Raw genomic sequence first — 21,565 nt, 5'->3', positions numbered from 1 at the left:
TGCTCAAGAGGCTTCTTGACAGGAGGGTACAGATTAGTGAGGCCTTTCAAGAAGCTCTTACAGGAGGGGTGGGAGAACACCGTCTTTCCATCCCAGCCCGGGTGTCGAGAAGAAAGTGCTGCTAGGTGTACTCTGATGGACACATTCAATAGCTTAGCTGACTTCAAGGAGGTCAGATAGAGCAGGACTGCGTGGATTGAGGCCTCCTTGGGGCGGAAAGCATGTCGAGAAGCGTAGGCAGCAATTTTTTTCCATTTGCTAGCATAGTTTTTTTCTCGTACAGAATTAGAATATTACATGGAACCAAGAAGACAAGGATTGAAGAATAGAACAATATCGGACCTCTGAAAAGTATAAGCATGCATATGTATTCAGTACTTGGTTTGGGCCCCTTTTGCAGCAATTACTGCCTCAATGTGGCGTGGCATGGATGCTATCAGCCTGTGGCACTGATGAGGTGTTATGGAAGACCAGGATGCTTCATTAGTGGCCTTCAGCAATTCTGCATTGTTTGGTCTCATGTCTCTCATCCTTCTCATGGCAATGCCCCATAGATTCTCTATGGGGTCAGGTCAGGCAAGTTTGCTGGCCAATCAAGCACAGTACACTGTATACTTTTCAGAGGTCCGATATTGTTCTATTCTTCAATCCTTGTCTTCTTGGTTCCATGTAATATTCTAATTTTCTGAGATTGTGGATTTGGGGTTTTCATGAGCTGTACGCCATGATCATCACAATTATAACAAATTAAGGCTTGGCTTAGCTCGCTTTGCATGTAATGCATCTGTGTCATATATCAGTTTCACCTTTTAATTTGCATTACTGAAATTAATGGACTTTTGCACGATATTCTAATTTTCCGAGTTTCACCTGTAGATGTAGGCAGCAGAGTCTGCATGGACATACTTGACAACATTCTCGGTTGCAGAGGAGAGGTATAGCAATAGCAATAGCAATAGCACTTACATTTATATACCGCTCTATAGCTGGAAGCTCTCTAAGCGGTTTACAATGATTTAGCATATTGCCCCCAACATTTCTGGGTACTCATTTTACCGACCTCGGAAGGATGGAAGGCTGAGTCAACCCTGAGCCCCTGGTCAGGATCCATCTTGCAACCTTCTGGTTACAGAGCAGCAGCTTTACCACTGCGCCACCAGGGGCTCTTAAATCCCCTATATGGTATCCATATATGGTATCCATATGGTATCCCCTATATGGAGTGTTCGTATCGGCAGATTGGTGGTAGATTGAGGGATCGCAGGAGCAGACATGGCTCGTCTCCAAATACGATCCTCTTCGTAATCATACGTCATTCCAGGTGACAATGCTCCAGGTAAAGCCATCTCCTTGGACGGGGAGACTGCGTGTGAGAACCCGCAAGTGTGCCAGGGGGCTGTTGTGGCTAAGTGCGTCACGGATAGTAACTGTGGAGCGCCATCATCTGGCCGAGGAAGAGCTGGAAATGTAGATGGGGTGTTCGCTGCAGAATCCAGCATTGTCAAAAGCGATTGGGTGCCTAAGGCCGTGTCGCCATTATTTGAGAGGTCAGCATCCTCAACCACGAAAGTCAAGGGTGCTCGAAATCGAGGAGTCACTGAGGTGATATTTGCTGGAGTATTCAATGCCGAGGGCTGCACTCCCTCTCCCGATGTCGATGGGGACCTTATCGGAGTCGGTGCCTGCTGCAGGTCTCGAAGATTCGGAAGCGGCAGAGTTGGGAGTGGAGGAGAAAACAAGGCTGTCACCTTCGATATCAACGGTTCTACTGGTATCGAGGCAGACATCGATGTAGCTGTCCCAGCTATCGGTATTGAGGTAGATGCCGATGTAGCAGTTTCAGGCCTTGGTATCGAGGTAGAGGTCGATGTAGTTGTCTCAGCCATCGGTATCGAGGAGCTTCTCGGTGTCGAGAGCGGCTTCGGTATCGAAATTTCATTCAGTGTTGATGCCACGACCGGCGTAGGCTTATCGTGAGGCGCGGTGTCGATGCTGATGGGGCCGTCGGTGTCAAGGGCTTCGATACTGACACGAAGATTACATCTTATACAGCCTTCAGCGACAGAGTCGAGTCCGATGTCGACTGTTTCAGCGTCTTTTTGGCGGGCTCTCCAGCCGTCGCCATTTTGGAACCCGACCTTTTCGAGGATTTATGGGTTTTCTTGACGAGCAACGGGGTTTTAGACTGGGTTGATGCCAGGGCCCCCGAGCTATGAGCCTGAGGAGACTTCTTTGAAGCAGAAGAAGGCCCTACCAAAACATCCTCATAGATAGCCGCCCTCAAACGGAGTTCTCGATTTCTCCAGGTTTGTTTGGAGAAGGACTGGCAAATACTACAGGATGAGGGAACATGCGCCTCACCCAAACAGAGTAAACACAGATTATGCGCATCTTGTGAGGGCAATTTTGCCTTGCACTTTTCACAGCGTTTAAAGGTCTTTTTTCCCCTAGGGGTATCCATAGCCAGAATAAAGTCCGCTACTTACAAATCCGCGGTCATTAGCCAGTCCAAAGGTCAGTCACAGTATAGCAGTCCAATCAAGTAACAAAGTAGAATTGCAAGGCAGAAGATTAAACAAGAAGTCCAAGTTAAAGTCCATAAAATCAGTTAGAAGAATGTTGAAGAACTGAGGAACCAAACGAGGAGCCGCAGAAAACGGGAACCGATTTCCACGGTGGTTGCAAAGGAACTGAGGTGCCTGCTCTTCCTCCCGCCTTAAATAGCCACGTGGTCACGTGGGGCAGGGTGCAGGCGCTGAAGAGGAGCTGTAGAACTCGACACCGAGAGGCTTCCGCGCAGGCGCAGAACCCATTCTAATGGATTCAACGGATCATGAACTAGATCATGGAAATGTGCATAGATATCTGAATGCATTATGTCTGGACTGGACAGCACCTCTCAATTTAAACTATCATACAGGACTGTGCTAAAAAACTAAAATTTTGCTCTGAAGTATTGGGGTAAGATGGGATGCAAATGTAACTAACAATGGTGGACATGATGAAGCAAATTAGTCAAATTCGTCCCACTGTAATGACAAAGGACAAGCTACGCAAAAGGTCTTTGCCTGGCACCAGAATGATACTGGAATAGGCACTGGGTGATCCTCCTCGTGGAGAGTGTTCTGTGAATGGAGCACCACTGGCAATAAAGCCCTCTCCTCACCCACCTCACCTCAGAAGACAAGGACACCTTGAGGAAGCCTCTGATGATGACCACAGTGTCTAGGCTGGCAACGATCTATCAGGTCTCAAGTCATGCAGAGCTTTAAAGAAAAGCAGCAACACTTTGGACCGGGTCTCACGATCAGTGAGTCCCGGTTTAGGGTGCTGAGCGGGCAGGGAGTCCTGGGTGGTCGGATCAGCCGCCCACACGATGCCCGGCTCCAAGACGGAGCCAGTGGGGGCTGGGGAGCTCGGGGGCCACGCAGCCCCCAGAAGCCCCAGTATGGGGAGACCCCCGAGCTGGGAGGCTGCTTTTAAGCCTCCCAGCCAGGGGTCTACTCATGAGTAGCCACGGTGCGAGCAGTTAGATACTCATGAGCAGATAGCCTGGGTTTGCGGAGCACTCGCTCCGCAAACCCGGGCTAAGGGGTGGGCTACAGGAGCGGGTTAGCCGCTCCAGAACCACCGGGCTCGGCTGCGAGCCTGGTGGTTCTTATGATCACAAAATTTTCCTAGCCCGATTTTTGTGATCGTAAGAATAGCCCCTTTGAATTGTGTTCAGAAACAGGCCAGGAGGTAGTGGAACTATTTAAATGCTAGCAATTTCAGTTTGTGAGCCCTTTGGGGACAGGCAACCATCTTATTTGTGTATTTTCCTATGTTGAGAACTTTGGTTGAAGAGCAGTATATAAATATTTGTTGTTGTAGTAACAGCAGCAGCAGCAAGATCTTATCCCAATCCCTGGACCTGAGTTAGTAGCCTAGCTGCTGCATTCTGAACTAACTGCAGTTTCCAAACAGCCTTCAAAGGCAGCCCAACATACAACACATTGCAACAGTCTAGACTGGGGATTAACTGTAGCCAGGCTTTCTCTTTCCAAGAGGAGACTGTAGTCTCAGCTGGTGAGCGTTTTCTAAGCTACAGAAGCCACCTGAAGCATCTCTACCGGTGGCATCTGTAGCTTACAGATGCCTCCGGTGACAAAGTTGGATCTATGAGCACTCCCAGACCACAAATGTTATTATTTAGGGGGAGTGCAATGCCATCCAAAATAGGCTGAACACCAGCTCCCTCAAAAAAGATTAACCTAAGCCTCCCAGAAAGCTGATATCTGGCTTTTCATCGGCCATTGTGAAAGCATATCTAATCATTCCAACTGGGAAAGTAAGGCCTTTGTAATCCAATATTATTTTAAGAATCATCAGTTATATTATCTTTCCCCACTTTTGTACTCCAGTTCAGGTTCTGCCCATAGCAGGTGCCCCATATTTTAGTCCAGTGCTATTCCGCCCCCCCACCCTACATTTATCTTGGAGATTGAAAAGTCATATCACAATCTGCTAGTTTCCTATTTTTAGAGAGCAACATACAAGTAGCCAATTGGTATGCCATCATCCGCTAAACTAGTTCACACACTAAATGTTTCCTTTATTTCAAGGGGTTTAAAAATAATAATATTCAGTGTGTGCGCTACCAACCAGACAGTACAATATACTACTAAAAATGCTTCTCTTGCAAATCTACCACCATCCAGGACTAGTAATAACCCCTCCATAAAATTGCCAATGGGCTTTGGTGGCCTGTTAGATCATATACCTTTGTAGTTTCTCAGCAGAGAACAACTTTCTAAAGAAAATATGATGAGTGAGCAGCAAAAGAAAGACAGAATAGCCAGCATTGCAGAAATAGACATCCTACTTCAAGAAGTATATTATTATTAATAATAATAATAATAATAATTTATTTACCCATTTAATTTATACCCTGCTTTTCTATACTTGTGCATATTTAAAACAGCTAAGAGAAAATACAGTTAAACAATATTAGCTGTAGGCGGTATCCAGATTAATGCTGCCCTCATGTTAGAATGTTTTGCACGTACAACCATTTTTGTTAATTCCCACCTTTTCTCTGCTGACCCCGATGCCCCCTGGAAATAGGTCCCTGAGGAAGGGGGATTCTCAGGGACACACATCAGAGTTAGGAGAATCAGCAAAAGTAATTCGGGTGAAACAATCTAATGTGAGGGTAGTATTAATCTGTATGCTGCCTTATAGCAAGTTAAAACAATGTAAATCAGAACAAAACAAAGACAAACACTTACCCCAGGCAGTTTGTGTTGTCTGGAGTGCTGGTAGCCCTGTGGCACCGGCTGCTCCAGTTCTGGGTAGCCCTTCTACCAAGGGCCTTAACAAGGTAAAACGAACCTATGGAACCTAAGGCAATGGTATGCATGATTCCCCCCGAGTAGCTGGGTTCCCTATCCCTCTGGGCCCGCCACCATTTTTGGCAGTGAGCCAGGTGAAGGAGTGGCAGAGTGGAGCAGTTGCAATACTAAGAGCAGCCACTTGGCTGCTCACGCTCTGAATTCTGAGTCCATGGAGGACCCAGCACGAGCTTCTCCCTCCTGCTGGCCCTCTGCCAATCGCCACCCCAGCGCACGTGTGGGCGCGTGATTGGCGAAGATTTGGGCATATGTTGATCATTTGTGGGGAGGCAGGTCAGAGCCTGTCTCCCCTCCAGCCCTCCGGAGCTCAAGGGTAAGTGGTCATGTGAACAATCTTTGTGTCTTTGACTTCAAACTATAGAACATAAACATCAGAAAACAACCAGCTTAAAACAAGAGATAACTACGCACTGTGTGAATAGATGAGTTATCAACACCTGCCTAAACACAAAAAGGAGAATCCTGAGTAATCTCACCAGGGGAAGTCATCCAAAGCTTCAGGGTCACCACCAAAAATGTCTCTGGCTCCTGTACCTGCCCACTAGACAGGACAGTGATCATAGTATTTGAAACTGATCTTAGGTGGGTTCATTGGAAGTATACAAGGCTGAGCCACTTCTCAGAAGTATTATTTCCTTGTTAATAAAGTGGGTGTCCTGCCTGCAGCAACAGGCACAGGAGCAAGCAGGAATGGATCCCTGCTGAAAAGGAGACCCTGGAGATATGCAGCAAAATTGTGGGTTGTGGGGGAAAGTTCCATATTGTTTAAATAAGCCCCAAATGGGTTGCACAGTTGGAGGATTTTGAAGGTAAGCCACAGCAATTGAGGGTGGTGGTACAAAGAGAGAGAACATGTCCAGTGCAAAAGAGAGGGAGAGGGAGCCCCCCCCCTCAATTTTGGGAAGAGCGAAGAAAGGCTAAGCAGAATGCAAGTGAAATGTGCATTCCACTTGGCCTCACTGTTTGTCAGAGGTAGGGGAGTGGGGAAGGCCAACCCCTTGGAAAAATAGTCCATGTGAGTCAGACTGTCATTTGATAATATTGCCAAATATGTCCACCAAATTTAAAGAAATGGAAAATAGGTACTGGCACATATACTCAGGACAGCATATTTCTGAACATGCATGGAGGGTTAAATGGATACGACAAGATACAGAAGAGGAATATTTGGCTATTCACTGAAAGACAAATGATGGTAGAAAGCTTTGGCCAAAGATAAGGGCAAAAATTAGGATAATGGGAAAGTGATAGTGTATACATTTGTGGGGGGGGGATGCTAAGAGTCAAACTAGACACTGTGTAGGAGTTCCATTCTTAAAACTCTTGACACTTTATTTTCAAAAAGCAGTTGCTGGTAGAGGTCAATCTGGGTCAGAGTCATGGTACAAGACGAGAGTTTAACCCTCCCATGCCAATCTCTGACTTAAATTGCCCCCTCCACTGAACCTGCTGCTACAAAGGGGGGAAACTTCCAGGCATAATCTATTCCTCCAAATTTTCACCTCCATGGAGCTTAGGGGCACAGATTGTGTCTGTAGGTAGCAGTAGCAACATTGGGAGGCAATCTGATTCAAGGCCCCTCCCTCCCCTGCTCATCCAAATCAGGACCTGCAGTTGCTTTTTAAAAAAGATGTTTAAAAGTTCCAGTCAGGGAACTGTATTGCATCTAGTTTGGCCCTAATTGATGTACAGTTTGTGAGAAAGGATGGTTGCAGATTAAACCAAAGACCAGTTTTTGAGATCAGTGGGAGGGGGGACAGCAGAGTGATGCAAATTAGGCAATAGTTCAGGGGGGGGGGAATCCACAAATCAGGCGCGTAACAACGATCGGGCAAGGGGAGACAGTTGTCTGGGGGCCCCACTGCCTGGAGGGGCCCCCCAGAGGCACCTCACGTGACTCCCCATTGCCCCCTGCCCAGCCCCAAGGCCCCTCAGCCACTTGCCCTGTTCGCCGTCTCTCCAGCTTGTTCTCCTGGCCGGCAATCGAGGCAGCAGGCAAGCTGCAAAGAGCTCCTTTTCTCCCGCCTCTCAGCTGATTGGCAGGTGGGCGGGGCTTCCACGGAGGCCTCGTGTAGGCCTCTGTGAAGCCTGAACTCCAGTAGGGCCCAAGCCAGCCAGGAAGGAGGAGGCAGCCAGAGTGGCCACCTCTACAGCAGACCCCTTGCTGCCCTGCCCAGCCCAGCATTTGCCAGGTAGAGTGTGAACTCCTTTTTGTGGTTACCTTCCCCGCCCCCCCCACCCCGGATATATAGGCATCTGCTTGCCATAGGGCTTTGATATTTGGGGGGGGGGGCAGGGACTGAGAAGTCTCTGAATATTTATTTTTAAACAGCTTGGAAATTTTGCTGGCTTAAAAAAAACTATCTAAAAAGTCCTATAAGTGGCTTGTTTCATGGCAGAAAATTACAAAAACTTCTGGAAGAAACAGTATTATATTTATTTTATTCATTCATTCATTCATTCATTCATTTATAAATGCACTTATGTTCAAGTTGTTTTGCAACCCAGAAGGTCTGAGTGAGAACTGTGAAGCATGTCTTGTGCTTTTATTTTATTTTATTTTTCTTGTGTGTGAACTGCTCCCCAATAACTTGCAGGGACTTCAGGGTAAATCTGGCCAACATGTGAATGCAGCACCTCTATTCCAGAGGAGATGTGTGTTAAAGGGCTTTAAAAGTCTCCTGTGAAAAACCTCCTGGAATCAAACTTGACTGAATTGGTTCAGAATTCTGAGAAAACAAACATAGGTTCACCCTGCATGGTTGAAAGTCTCCTTTGCTAATCTGCAGCGAGGGGCCATTTTAATCATTCATCTTTCTAGTGTGTTCTAGGCATTAAAAGTAAAACAAATGTATAGTACTCAATGTATATCACTATATATTGTGATGTGTGCGTGTGTGTATTCAGTGAAATGTATTTCCAGGCAGCAATCTTAAATCCTTGGGGGCCTGGGGTGTGCGGAGGCCCTGGACTTTGAGTGGGGGGGGGCCATTTTAAAATCTCGTCTCTGGGCCCACTCCAACCTTGCTATGCCCCTGCCACAAATAGAGAATGTCTGAGGCTGATATCCTAACTAATGAAGCACACAAAGAAAGAGGGGCTGTGGGGACCCTCTTTATGCATAAAGAGAGCCAGCAACATATTTGATCTCTTCCAGAATGCAGGCAGAACAGGGATTTTTTACCCACTTGTGCAACACAGAAAGATTGAGGGAGTTGTGCACAGGCCCCAGTTGCATCCCTACAGCCCCTCTTTATGCATGCACTTAATTAGGCAAGCTGTCAACCACTGGGAGCAAATTTTTAAAAGGAATAAAGATGGCAGCTATTCATTGAGGGCAAAAAGAAAGAGAAGAAATGGCAATATTAGCAGGGAGAAAGCTATAGATAAGGTGTCCGAGTTAGGAAAGTGGTAATTATTGACAGTTGTAGGGACGTAAGAAAGGAGAAATTAAAGATAGGACCCTGGAGCGGTTAAATGGAAATCCTGTGGGGAGACATTGACAGCAGTGCATATCTTGAAGAAAAGGAACAGCTAGCAATTTAGAAGGCTAATATAATACATTTAATGAAAAAATAATTGTATAAATAAAGCATGAAAGGGTGTTCAAACCATCCCCTCCCACATGGGAACTGTAGAAATATTAAGTGAAGTTGCAAATTACCACTACATCAGTGAGTTTTTGTGAAATATTTGAAGAACATTTACAAGGGCATGACACGGCAACTTTGACATTCTCGCTATTGTGAAACAACATTAATGTTAGATACATTGTGCCTATTGAAGCTATGTAAATATGTATATTATTTATGTATTTTAAAATGTATAATCCGCTTTTTTTAATCCCAGCCAGTTCTCCAGGAGACTTTTAATAATCTAAGTCACCTTAAGTGGCACAGTGGGGAAATGCTTGACTAACAAGCAGAAGGTTGTCGGTTTGAATCCCCGTTGGTATGGGAAACACCTATTTCGGGCAGCCACAATATAGGAAGATGCTGAAAGGCATCATCTCATACTGTGTGGAAGGAGGCAATGGTAAACCTCTCCTATATTCTACCAAAGAAAACCATAGGGCTGTGTGGGCTCCAGGAGTCAAAATTGACTTGACAGCACACTTTACCTTTAATCAGAATTCAAAAATCACAAAATTAAAACAAAAACAGACCAACAACAGCCTGCATATCTAGCAATAGCAACATAAGATAGCAGCTGCAAATGCCATTAGCTCCCCAAAGCCCTCTGAAATGCAATGGTTATAACTTGGCATCCAAATGTCAAATATTGCTGAATACCCTTTACATGAAATGTTGCATTCAGTACTTAGATGGCCTATTCTAATGGAAAAGCAAATTGTTTTCAGATAATGTTCTGAGAACTTGACTCTAGACAAAGTACAGACATCAGGAAACATGTTAATCACATTTCATAAGTAATCAATAAAATGCAGGAAGCAAAGCAAGTGCAGAAGATTAGGAGTGGAAGATGCTATGATATTCTAAGATATTATCTGAACCAGAAATGTCTAATCACTACCACTGAAATGGTGCAGCCAAAAATGGGGAAAGAGAAAGGATAAGACAAAAGCAGTAACTGGATGGAGGTATGCTATACCTCCCACAGATACCAAGTGATTTTATTTCAGGCTTGCTACTGCATGCTTCAGATGTTAAATCATTTGAAGATCTGAGAACTGTAGAGGGCCAGCTCTGCAAAACACTTGAGGACATAGCTATAAAGAGGGATCTTTTGGAACAAGAAGACACTGAACAGGAAGGGGCCATGGAAGACATAGCAACTTTCAGAATGCTTTTCCAATTAAGACAAATGTTTGCATACATCTATGCATATGAGCAGCCATCAAATGCAGGTGACCTGTGGGGGAAATTAAAAAATGAAATATGTGAGACTTTTAATCCAAAATATGTCTCAGCATGACAGTTATGACTATGGGCTCAAAGAAATAAGTGACATTTTGGGAACACAGGGTTTAACAAATGAGTCCATGAGGTTCATGCAAAACTTGAAGCTTGAATAACAGGGGAGAAGAAGAAGAGGCAACAACTCAAGAAGCTAAACTATACATTGGACTTACTGTGAAAGCACAAGCAAACCCAGAGCAAATGGAAAGCCTTCGTGCTGTTGATTTGCTATGACTGCAGAGCAAATACATATTTTTGGATGTTCCAGCTGGCTGTGGGGGGAAATTTGTTCATCAAACTTCAATAAACACATTATTTGACAAGGAGCAAAAAGTATTGCTGTAACATAGACATAGGTCTGGCATCACAAGTGGCATCCTCAGGCAATTGTGGAGGGTCCAGGCCCTCAGGAGGGCCCATTACCTGCTTACTGCTACAGGAAGCTGCACTCCCCTTCCTTTCCATTTGAAACTGAGCACATGCTGTTGAGATGCACCTCTTCACCCCCTCTTAATTTGACAGGTTGGGGGGAGGGCAAGGAAGGAGCTGGAATGCACAATTGTGGATGAACTAGACACTTTGTGTCAGGAATTCCAGAAGAACAGAGAGTTTTGACCTTTCCAGACTGCTATGCCTGCACTCTGTGTTTCCTGTCATAGTGTTTGATGAAAAGGCATTGGCTGGTAGCATTGATATTTCCACTTGCCAAGGCAGTATATTCCCTGCTGCTGTTGCTGCTGCTTCTGCCACCCAATCACCTGTCTGTCCTGCAGCACCCAATCAGAGGTGCGCCTAGGTAATTTTGGAGCTTGGACCTAAAGGCCTTTGGAGGCCCCCTGCTTCAAGTTAAGCATCATTTTTTAACACATAGGTTCTTGAGGGCACAAACCACACCACCCAGGACAGACTAAAGAGGATTTGGGGCCCACAGGGGGTGTGGAGGCCCTGGACTTCAGCCCCGAGGTCCAGGGTTAAGAACCCCCTCTACACCAAATCAGTCTGCCATGGGGCCAAATTCTACATGTGAAGAGAAATGCTTTATTAAGATACCTGCTTAAGATTATAAACTTCTTTCCTTTAACAAAAAGCAGCCTGGAAGAGGAGTCCAAACTGGGACCATGGAAGAGAGAGGAGGTTAACCGTTTTCCACAGAAAACTCTCTGAGGCTCTTCTCATGATCAGTGAGAAGAGCCTGGAGTGGATTAGCGGGGAGAGCGGGCTTAGCCTGCTCTCCCCCTGCACACAAGCAGGCAGTCTGCTCCGAGCGGCCAAACCAGCCACCCACACGACTGCCGGCTCTGTTACGGAGCCAGTGGGGGCTGGGAGGATCGGGGGCTGTGCGGCCCCCGGAAGCTCCAGTATGCCCTGTGCAAATGCGCAGGGCATATTGGAGAGACCTCCGAGCCAGGAGGCTGCTTTTTAGCCTCCCGGTTGGGGTCTACTCATGAGTTGCCACAGCGCGGAGCCGCCCCGCAGCAACACACGAGCACAAAGATGGGGTTAGTGGAGCACCCGCTCCGCTAACCTCAGTAAAAACCGGGCTAGGCTCTCCTAGCTGGATTTTTGCTGGTCGTAAGAATAGCCTCTCCCTTCCTCCCTCCCTCCCCCCCGCGCTCTCTCTCTCTCTCTCTCTCTCTCTCTCTCTCTCTCACACACACACACACACACACACCACACAACTATTTGCCCACAAAAGGGTTATTTGCAGCAAACAGCTGTTTCAGGGTTAAGTAGCAGTTTGTGAAGAAGTAATTTTTGGCCAGGAACTGTTATGTCTCTGTGCCATGGACCAATCTAGATCAGGCCCCTGTGGCCGCTTCTCTTTAAGGAAGAGAAGTTTCCTGCAGGCCTCTTAATAATATATTTCTCATGATATGTAGTTTGGTCTGGTAACACACTGACTTGGTGGGCAAGTGGACAGATAGGTAAATGGATGTTGGCAGCAGGAAACATGCTCATAATAATGCATTTCTCTTAACATGAAGTTTGGCCCACATGAGGAAACACAGCTGTCACACAGAGAAGATGGAGGAATGGGCATGTCTCCTAAATCTCATATAGTATTTTTAGTAGTACTGTTCCATTAAGCAATTCACCATCAGAATGTGTTGCTTTTTTACCTTCATCCCACATGAAGTAGTTTGTTTTAAAAATCTGTTTAAAGATTCACATTTCCCTGGCAGGGCAAGAATGCTCTCCCATTAGCTGAGGTGATTATGACATCAGAACTGCTCAACCTCCCTGTTCAGGGCAGGCCAGAAGCCTCAATCAGTCCTGTCTGTGACTTGTTTTGCACTGATTGTTTAAAATAACTGACAAAAAGAATTGTGAAAGGAAACCTGATATTTCTAGATTCCTGCATGATAGCATCTTTGTTTGCTGGCAATGAAGATTACATACATAGGAGTGGAGATTAGGGGAGTGAAGGCCAAAAGTTTACTAGTAGAGCTGGTTTTATCACTCAAAAATCCCCCGGGTTGGCATAGGGATGTGCGAGCCGGCTCGCTTCGATCTGGGTTCAACATTGAGGCAGCCCAGTTCAGCCAGTCTAAGGTTATAAGTTTATTCAGTCATTGACCAGCAAATCCAGTCTAAGTTTGAATTGGACTGCCCCCTCCCCAAAGTGAGGTGCCAGTCCGAGTTTGAACTGGACCAGCCCCCCATTTGAAGAACCAGCTCATAGACCGGCTCAGGTATACTTGTAAAGGGGTATCCCTAACCTAAACATAAAGGCTTCTGGGGAGGGGGGAGTGAGAGAAAGTGTCTTCCATACCTTTAGTGGAGGCGGCGGGATAGGCAGTATAGGAAGACATTTAGGATAAGACATATAGGATAGGCAGCATAGGAAGATAGGCAGCATAGGAAGATAGGCAACATAGGAAGAGGGTGGCGGGTGGTGGCGAAGTCGGGGGGCTCCTCCAAGCCCCCCACCAGCCTCCCAAATGACAGTCCACAGCTGCAGCCCAGTTCCAGCCTCTGCATGTGCACAGAGGCCATTTCTGTGACCTCTGCATGTGCGCAGAGGCCATTTGCATCACCAAGCAATTTACCACCTACTAAGTTTCTGCCTGACATACAGCTGCTAAACACATAATTACAGACAGAAACTCAGTAGATGGTGTTGCCCTAGCATTTAGTGACTACAACTTCACCAGGTGAAGTTCTGTCATGCAACTGAAGTACAGGCAGAATATCAACAGGTACTGCTTCCATCCTCATATGCTAGGTAAGGTTGCACCTATTGAATGTCTTTCTGTCCTACAACTGTTAAAAATCATGGACCCTCTGGCCCTTACAAGGAATATAGCAGCTCCTTCCCCTTTGGAGACTGGAAGGTGGTAAAAGCACTGAGGCTAGCCCGATTTTCTTCAATCATATGAATAGCCTCACTGTCAGAAAATAAAAAACCATTGTGTCACCAATCAAATATAGTCAGTTACAGCTGTATTTCTCAAATACAAATTCCATTGCACAGAAGCCATAACTTTCTCCTAATACACATACCCAAATAATTCTGGCTATCAAATACTGAAACTCATTGGATGTCAAAGATATCAAGTATTCAGAGAATATCCACAATCAACATTCACACCAGAAGAATTTTGAAGAGAAGTCTTAGGAGCAAATTTGTTTCAACCATAAACACAGCCTTTTGTATGTTGGGATTGCCTGACTCCATAATCAAGAAATAACAACTTCTGAGGCACAGTTATTAAAAATTTAGCATTTGATTAGTGCAAGAATGACTTATTAAGCTGCCACTCTTTAATTCTTCCATTATTTTCCAAGTTGGTTTATGAATAATTTTCACTTATTAGAACAGCAAAACTGCATTTAAACATGATAACATCAAACATCTAAAACAGTGTCCCATTCTGCTTCTAGCATAAGGTCTCACTGAACTCACAACCCTGCAACCTGTGTGAGTAGAGACCTGACTGTGGAGCAGCTCCTCATTTGATCCTAAATTAACAACCCTTCCCTTCTGCCAGACTCCCTCTACATCCAGTGCGCTGCTGCCATTCATAAGAACATAGCATAAGAACATAAGAACAGCCCTGCTGGATCAGGTACAAAGCCCATCTAGTCCAGCATCCTGTTTCACAGTGGCCCACCAGATGCCTCTGGGGAGCCCACAGGCAAGAAGTATGTGCATGCCCTCTCTCCTGCTGTTGCTCCCCTGAAACTGGTATTGAGAGGCATCATGCCTCCGCGGCTGGAGATGGCCCACAGCCACCAGACTAGTAGCCATTGATAGACCTGTCCTCCATGATTCTGTCTAAACCCCTTTTAAAGCCATCCAAGCTGGTGGCCATCACCACATGCCATGGCAAGGAATTCCATAGATTAATTATGCGCTGTGTGAAAAAGTACTTCCACTTGTTGGTCCTAAATTTCCCAACCTTCAGTTTCATGGGGTGACCTCTGGTTCTAGTGTTATGAGAGAGAGAGAGAGAAACTTCTCTCTGTCTACCCTCTCCACTCCATGCATAATTTTATACACTTCGATCATGTCTCCCCTTAGTCGCCTCTTTTCCAAGGTAAAGAGCCCCAGATGCTGCAGCCTAGTCTCATAAGGAAGGTGCTCTGGGCCCCTGATCATTTTGGTTGCTCCACTTCTGCACCTTTTCCAGTTCTACAATATCCTTACGATACAGGGGCCAAAGCTGTACGCAGTACTCCAGATGTGGCTGCACCATAGATTTGTATAAGGGCTTTATAATATTAGCATTTTTATTTTCAATCCCCCTCCTAATGATTCCTAGCATGGAATTAGCTTTTTCCCCAGCTGCCGTGCACTGAGACGATGCTTTCAATGAGCTGTCCACCAAGACCCCAAGATCTCTCTCTTGGTCAGTCACCGACAGCTCAGATCCCATCGACATATATGTGAAGTTGTTGGTTTTGCCCCAATGTGCATCACTTTTCACTTGCTTACACTGAACCTCATTTGCCATTTTGTCACACAGTCCCCCAATGTGGAGAGATCTTTTTGGAGTTCCTCACAATCCACTGTGGATTTCATTACCCTAAATAGTTTAGTGTCATCTGCAGATGTGGCCATTTTGCTGGTCACCCCAACTTCTAGATCGTTTATGACCAAGTTAAAGTGCACTAGTCCCCGTGCCGATCCCTGGAGGACCCACTTCCTACCTACCTCCACTGTGAAAACTGTCCATTTATTCCTACTCTCTGTTTCCTGTCCTTCAACCAGTTACCAATCCACACATGAACCTGTCCCCTTATTCCATGTCTAATAGGTTTGCTCAAGAGCCTTTGGTGGGGAACTTTATCAAAAGCTTTTTGGAACTCCAAGTATACTATGTCAACGGGATCAGCTTCCTGGTGTGTTGTGACTGTTTATTTTAAACCAAGGCTCTCCTGAGCCTTTTTAAAGTATCCAATAGCCATTTCCTCCTCGATGATTCAATGCCCAGATTTCTTTCAGCAGGAACTGGGGCTGAACTATATGTCAAGGTCTGGCAAGTGCAGACTTCTAGATACCATAATGGGAGGTACACCATGTGGAACTGTAGCACACATAGCAAGACAGGGTCACACCCAGCACAGAGGAGGCCCAGGGAGAAGAGAATGTAATGGCAGCATAAATCAAGAGTGTGCTATGGCAGCCAGAGTTGAAGCCAGGCACTGAAGGCACTCCAGGAGGCCTGGCATCAGCACATTATGTCCACTGGACATGTGCAGGGGCCCCAGCAGAACCCACAGCACTGACACATCTCAGACTCCACCTGTAGGAAGGATTGGACTTTAGCAGCTGCAGTTCAGTGAACAGCTGCCAGTTCATTTTTCTCACAATGCCTTGGCATCTAGGGCATTATTGGAGTGGGGGAGGGTGGGTTGGAAGCTACAGGGCCATCACATATGGAGTGTCTTATTTACCAAAACACTGTGGACTCCACGACATCTAAGGCATTGCAGGAATAAAGTTATTTCCACCAATTGGCAATCTTTGGGAGGAGCTCTGCTGCTCTTTTTCAATTCAGTTATTTTTTTAAAAAGAATGGCCTGTTTCATACAGTTTTTTAAATCTCAGTTTAATTTTGTTTACCAACATTAGCATGTTTGTGTGAAGCCATGACAAGGAGAAACCTCAGATTCATCTTGGGCCATAAACCACCTTGGCGTGGGGTCATACAATTGTGCTAATGTTGGTAACCCACAGTAAACCTAGATTTGAATAACTGTGTGAACTCGGCCAATAAAAGCCAGCCACACAACAAAGTAGACTGGCCCCACAAACCCTAGGGACGCCCACATGCCTAGGAGAGGGACTACCAGGAGGCACTTTGCTGAAGGTTCCCTCAAATCTGGAGCCAGCCCTGAATTCCAGTGTTAGTAAACATGATAATGACTGCAGTGGGATCCAGCAATCACATTGACACGTGGTTAACGACAACAGGTGACTTAATACAGTAAATTAAACAGGAAAAGTTGAAGCCACCTAGATAGTGATAGATAGTGAGGCTATTCACACAATGGGAGAAATTTGGACTAGCAGAGGCAAGCCAGATTTTCTCCCATTGGGAGAACCACTGGGCTCGGCTGCGAGCCTGGTGGTTCTTAAGTGGGTAGCCTGCTAAACTACCCCTGACCTTAAACCAGGTTTGCGGAGTGAGTGCTCCGCAAACCCGTTTTTTTTTAATCATGTGTTGCTGCGGTGCGGCTCCGCACCATGGCAACTCACGAGGAGACCCCCGACCGGGAGGCTGAAAAGCAGCCTCTCAGCTTGGGGGTCTCTCCAGCATGCCCTGCATGCTTGCACAGGGCATGCTGAAGCTTCCGGGGGCTGCACGGACCCCAAACTCCCAAGCACCCACCGGCTCCATGACGGAGCTGGCAGTTGTGTGGGCGGCCACGGCGGCCGCCCAGAGCAGACTGACTGCTCATCTGCGGGGAGAGCAAGCTAAGCCCGCTCTCCCGGATAACCCTCTCCAGGTGGCTCCCACTGATCGTGGGAAACGCCTCAAACCCTGCATCCAAAATATAATATGAAGACTTTAACCAGGCTTCAGAAGTTGCCATTTCAAAGAAGACTTGCACAGGTTTAGCAATATATTAGGCCGTGGGTTTTCAAACATGGTTCCCCAGATGCTATTGGACAAGAACTCCCATCACCCCATTACCTTCAGCCATTGTGGCTGGAGATAATGGGAATCCCCAGCCTTAATGGGGATGCTCCCCTCCAGTAGGATGATGTTGTACTCCAACAACATCTGGGGGACCATGTTTGAGAAGTCCTGAGGCACATCACACAATTAGTGTGAAGCGCCAGGAGGGTTCGTGCGAGGAGAACAGGCTTAGCCTCCCACCCAACCCCTGACACAGGAGCAGAAAAACAAGCAGAAAAACAAGGTTAATACTCCATTAACCTCATTTAAGAGGAGGGGTTGTCAGGCAGGCTAGCTGCCGTGGAACCACCAGGCTCGCCTACATTCCAACGATCACTGAAAACCAGACTGGGCTCCCCAGCCCAGTTTTCAGTGATCGTCAGAACTGCTTCCCTGTATTGTGATATTATTTGCCATAACATTCCCAGCACAATCCCTGAGTCACCTTTGTTTTTATTATTCTAATAAGGAGAATTGTCTAATAAAGAACTAATAAGGTGCTTCAGCCCTCACAGAGCAACTCTGAGATCTGGACTTCAGAGACTGCTTTGCCAGCCTTCAAGTAGTCAGCAACAGCAGGAGCCATGAAGAACTCTTGCTCTGTTCTGCCCATGAGGCATGAGGGAAGAGTAATGTGGTTTTCATTCTCGGCAAAAGGAAAGGCTAAGACTTGAAGCTCAGGCAGGAGCAATTGAATGTCATTCTCCTTGACGATGGTGGGTGCTTTGAAAGGGCAGCTGGAGGAGTCAGCGTGAAGAAAGGCACCTGCCAGGTTGCTGATGGAGCTTCAAGAGCCATGCTGGCTTCCTCCCCCCACCTTTTTTTTTCTGCTGCCTCTGCTCTGCCCCCTCAGTCTGCAAAGCCAGCACCAGCATGCTCTCTTTTTCTCTCTTCTGCTTTTTCTTCCCTCCAGCAGGAGAGACAGAAAAAGAGGGAGCTAGTGCTGCTTGCACACCAATGCAACATGGGTTGGCATCTCTGTTCCCACAAAGCAGGAAGCAGTTTGCTCCCTCACTTGCTTTCTGTCTTACCCCTCCAGTAGGGCCTCAGCCTCCTGCACACACATCAAGTAATGGTTAGTTTTTTATTTTATATTAAATGAATTTATCTATTGTTAAATTTATATACCACCTTTCATTAAAAATTTATATACCACCTTTCATTATTATTATTATTATTATTATTAAAATCAATAATAATAATAATAATAATAATAATAATAATAATAATAATAATAATAAACACATTAGGCTTAAACACCTAACAAGCCTTCATAAACAACTATCAAAACAGTTCAATCACATTTTGCAAGGAGGTGATATTGAACAATGGCTAACAACTGGGAAAACACATCTCATCATGAAAGATCCAGCAAAAGGTGCACTTCCAAGTAATTATAGACCGATAACCTGCCTGCCAACCATGTTCAAATTATTAACTGGAATAATAGCAGATGAAGTGATGCAACACTTATTAACTAACAAACAGCTTCCAGCTGAACAGAAAGGAAATTGCCCAAACACCAGAGGCACAAAAGACCAGATGCTGATTGACAAAATGATTTTAGAAAATTGCAAGAGAAGCAAAACCAATCTAAGTGTTGCATGGATTGACTACAAGAAAGCCTTCAATTCGTTGCCTCACACATGGATACTAAAATGTTTAGAAACAACTGGTGTCAGCAAAAACAATCAGTTATTTATTTAAAAATCAATGAGCATGTGGAGTAGACAGTTAATAATCAGTGGTGAGGCTCTTGGACAGGTTAGCATTAGAAGAGGCATTTTCCAAGGGAATCACTATCCCCTATGTTGTTTGTAATCGCCATGACCCCACTTTCACAAATACTAAACAAAACAGGCCTCGGATACCAAACATCTAAAACATCCAGTCAAATCAACCATCTGCTGTACATGGACGATCTGAAGTTGTATGGAAAGTCCCAGTCAGAAATCAAATCACTGCTAAACACTGTCTGTATATTCAGTAGCGATATAGCAATGGAGTTTGGACTAGACAAGTGTGCTGCATTAATAATGAACAGAGGGAAAATAAGAAAAACAGAAGGAATAGAACTGCCCAATGGAAGCAACATCAAGAACCTGGAAGAGAAAGATCATTACAAATACTTGGGCATTCTCCAGGCTGATAACATTGCGCACACTGAAGTTAAAAGAAAAATAGGAAGTGAATACATCAGGAGAGTTAGAAAAATCCTCAAGTCCAAACTCAATGGCGGGAACACCATACAAGCCATAAACACCTGGGCTATACCTGTTATCAGATACACTGCAGGAATAATAGACTGGACCCAGGCAGAGCTAGAGACGCTAGATCGTAAGACCAGGAAAATAATGACCATCAATCATGCTCTGCACCCCCACAGTGATGTCGATAGGCTATACCTCCCTCGCAGCTCAGGTAGAAGAGGAATGCTGCAAGTCCATCAAACAGGAGATGAGGAGAAAAGAGGCCTTGAAGAATATATCAAGGACAGTGAAGAAGATGCACTTCAAATGGTCAATAATGAGAAACTATTCAACACCAATGAAAGAAAGCAGGCCTACAAGAAAGAACAAGTCAAGAACCGAGCAGAAAAATGGAAAAATAAGCCCCTGCATGGTCAATATTTGCACAATATAAGTGGAAAATCAGACATCACCAAGAGCTGGCAATGGCTTAAGAATGGCAACTTGAAGAAAGAAACAGAGGGTTTAATACTGGCTGCACAAGAACAGGCACTAAGAACAAATGCAATAAGAGCAAAAGTAGAAAAATCCACCACAAACAGCAAGTGCCGCCTTTGTAAAGAAGCAGATGAAACAGTGGACCACCTAATAAGCTGTTGTAAACAGATTGCACAGACTGACTACAAACAAAGGCATGACAAAGTAGAAGGGATGATACACTGGAACATCTGCAAAAAATACAAGCTACCTGTAGCCAAACATTGGTGGGACCATAAAATTGAAAAAGTTGAAGAAAATGAAGATGTAAAAATATTATGGGACTTCCGACTACAAACAGACAAACATCTGCCACACAATACACCAGATATAACTGTAGTCGAGAAGAAAGAAAAACAAGTCAAAATAATCGACATAGCAATACCAGGGGATAGCAGAATAGAAGAAAAAGAAATAGAAAAAATCACCAAATACAAAGATCTACAAATTGAAATTGAAAGGCTGTGGTAGAAAAAGACCAAAATAATCCCAGTGGTAATTGGCACCCTGGGTGCAGTTCCAAAAGACCAGGGGCGTAACGATAGGGGGGGCAGGGGGGCACGTGCCCCAGGCGCCACCTCGTTTGGTCACGTGGGGGGCGCCAAAAAGTGCCCCGCCAATCCCCTGCCTTTGCAGAAATTTTTATTTTATTTTATTTTATTGTGATGTTTGTGTGTGTGTGTGCAGCAGTCTGCAAGGAGCAGTCCCCCTCCCCCGGTCCCAGCACGCCCCCCCCCCCATTGCTTATCTCAATTCTCCGCTGGCACTGGGCAGTGCAGGGCGTCGGCGTGCACCCTGCATGCCAGCCAGCGAGCGGGGCTTGCTCCGCCTCCACTGCTGCCCACGCCGCTGCTATTTTGCAATGCAATGCAATGCAAAGCCAGGGAAGGGCAAGGGCTGCATGCAAACTCCCGGCGCCGCCTGCTGCCTTTGCCTTTAGAACTCTGCCGCCCCTGTTGCAGACAGCTCACACGGCTTGAGTGAGCACGGAGGCCTTCCTGCTCCGGAAGAGAAGAGAGAGGAAGGAACAGGCTTGCAACTGCAGCAAAGCCTGATTAAAACAGTTTTTTTCCCCTAAACCTGCTTTCCCGCCGTGAACTACAACTCCCAGGAGCCCTGGGAGTCCGGTGGTGCGGGCCAGGCTGGGGGTGGGGCTGGGCTGGGCGAGGCTCCTGCATTCCTCTGCCGGAGAGTGCTGCTGTTGCCTCAGAGTTTGGGTAAGTTGTGCTGTTTGGCTAAGGAACAGGGAGCCCAGTGCTGCATACAGTATTGTGAAATTTAATGCAGATCTGGGGAGGAAGAGGATTGGGTGTAAATGCATCCATACATCTTGCCTGAAATGCATTTCTCTCTTCCTTTTTTTGGGGGGGGGGGTTAATTAAGGGGGTGTTTTTCAA

At 45.8% G+C, this 21,565-nt stretch overlaps 2 protein-coding genes across 5 annotated transcripts in view; one reads left to right on the top strand and one right to left on the bottom strand.

The window, feature by feature from the left end:
- SH2D4B (SH2 domain containing 4B) overlaps positions 1 to 21,565 on the bottom strand; it is a 312,315-nt gene that overhangs the window by 161,888 nt on the left and 128,862 nt on the right. The window lies entirely within an intron of this gene.
- LOC128350875 (rap1 GTPase-GDP dissociation stimulator 1-like) overlaps positions 7,568 to 21,565 on the top strand; it is a 158,275-nt gene continuing 144,277 nt past the window's right edge. Inside the window, exon 1 of the mRNA XM_053309716.1 lies at positions 7,568 to 7,585. The gene's annotated coding sequence lies outside the window, so the exon portion shown is untranslated. The remainder of the gene's footprint in view (positions 7,586 to 21,565) is intronic.

The sequence above is a fragment of the Hemicordylus capensis genome, chromosome 3 (assembly GCF_027244095.1).
Source record: "Hemicordylus capensis ecotype Gifberg chromosome 3, rHemCap1.1.pri, whole genome shotgun sequence".
Lineage (NCBI taxonomy): Eukaryota > Metazoa > Chordata > Lepidosauria > Squamata > Cordylidae > Hemicordylus > Hemicordylus capensis.
Note: the sequence above shows the minus strand (reverse complement) of the source record. Positions and strands in the feature narration are given on the sequence as shown.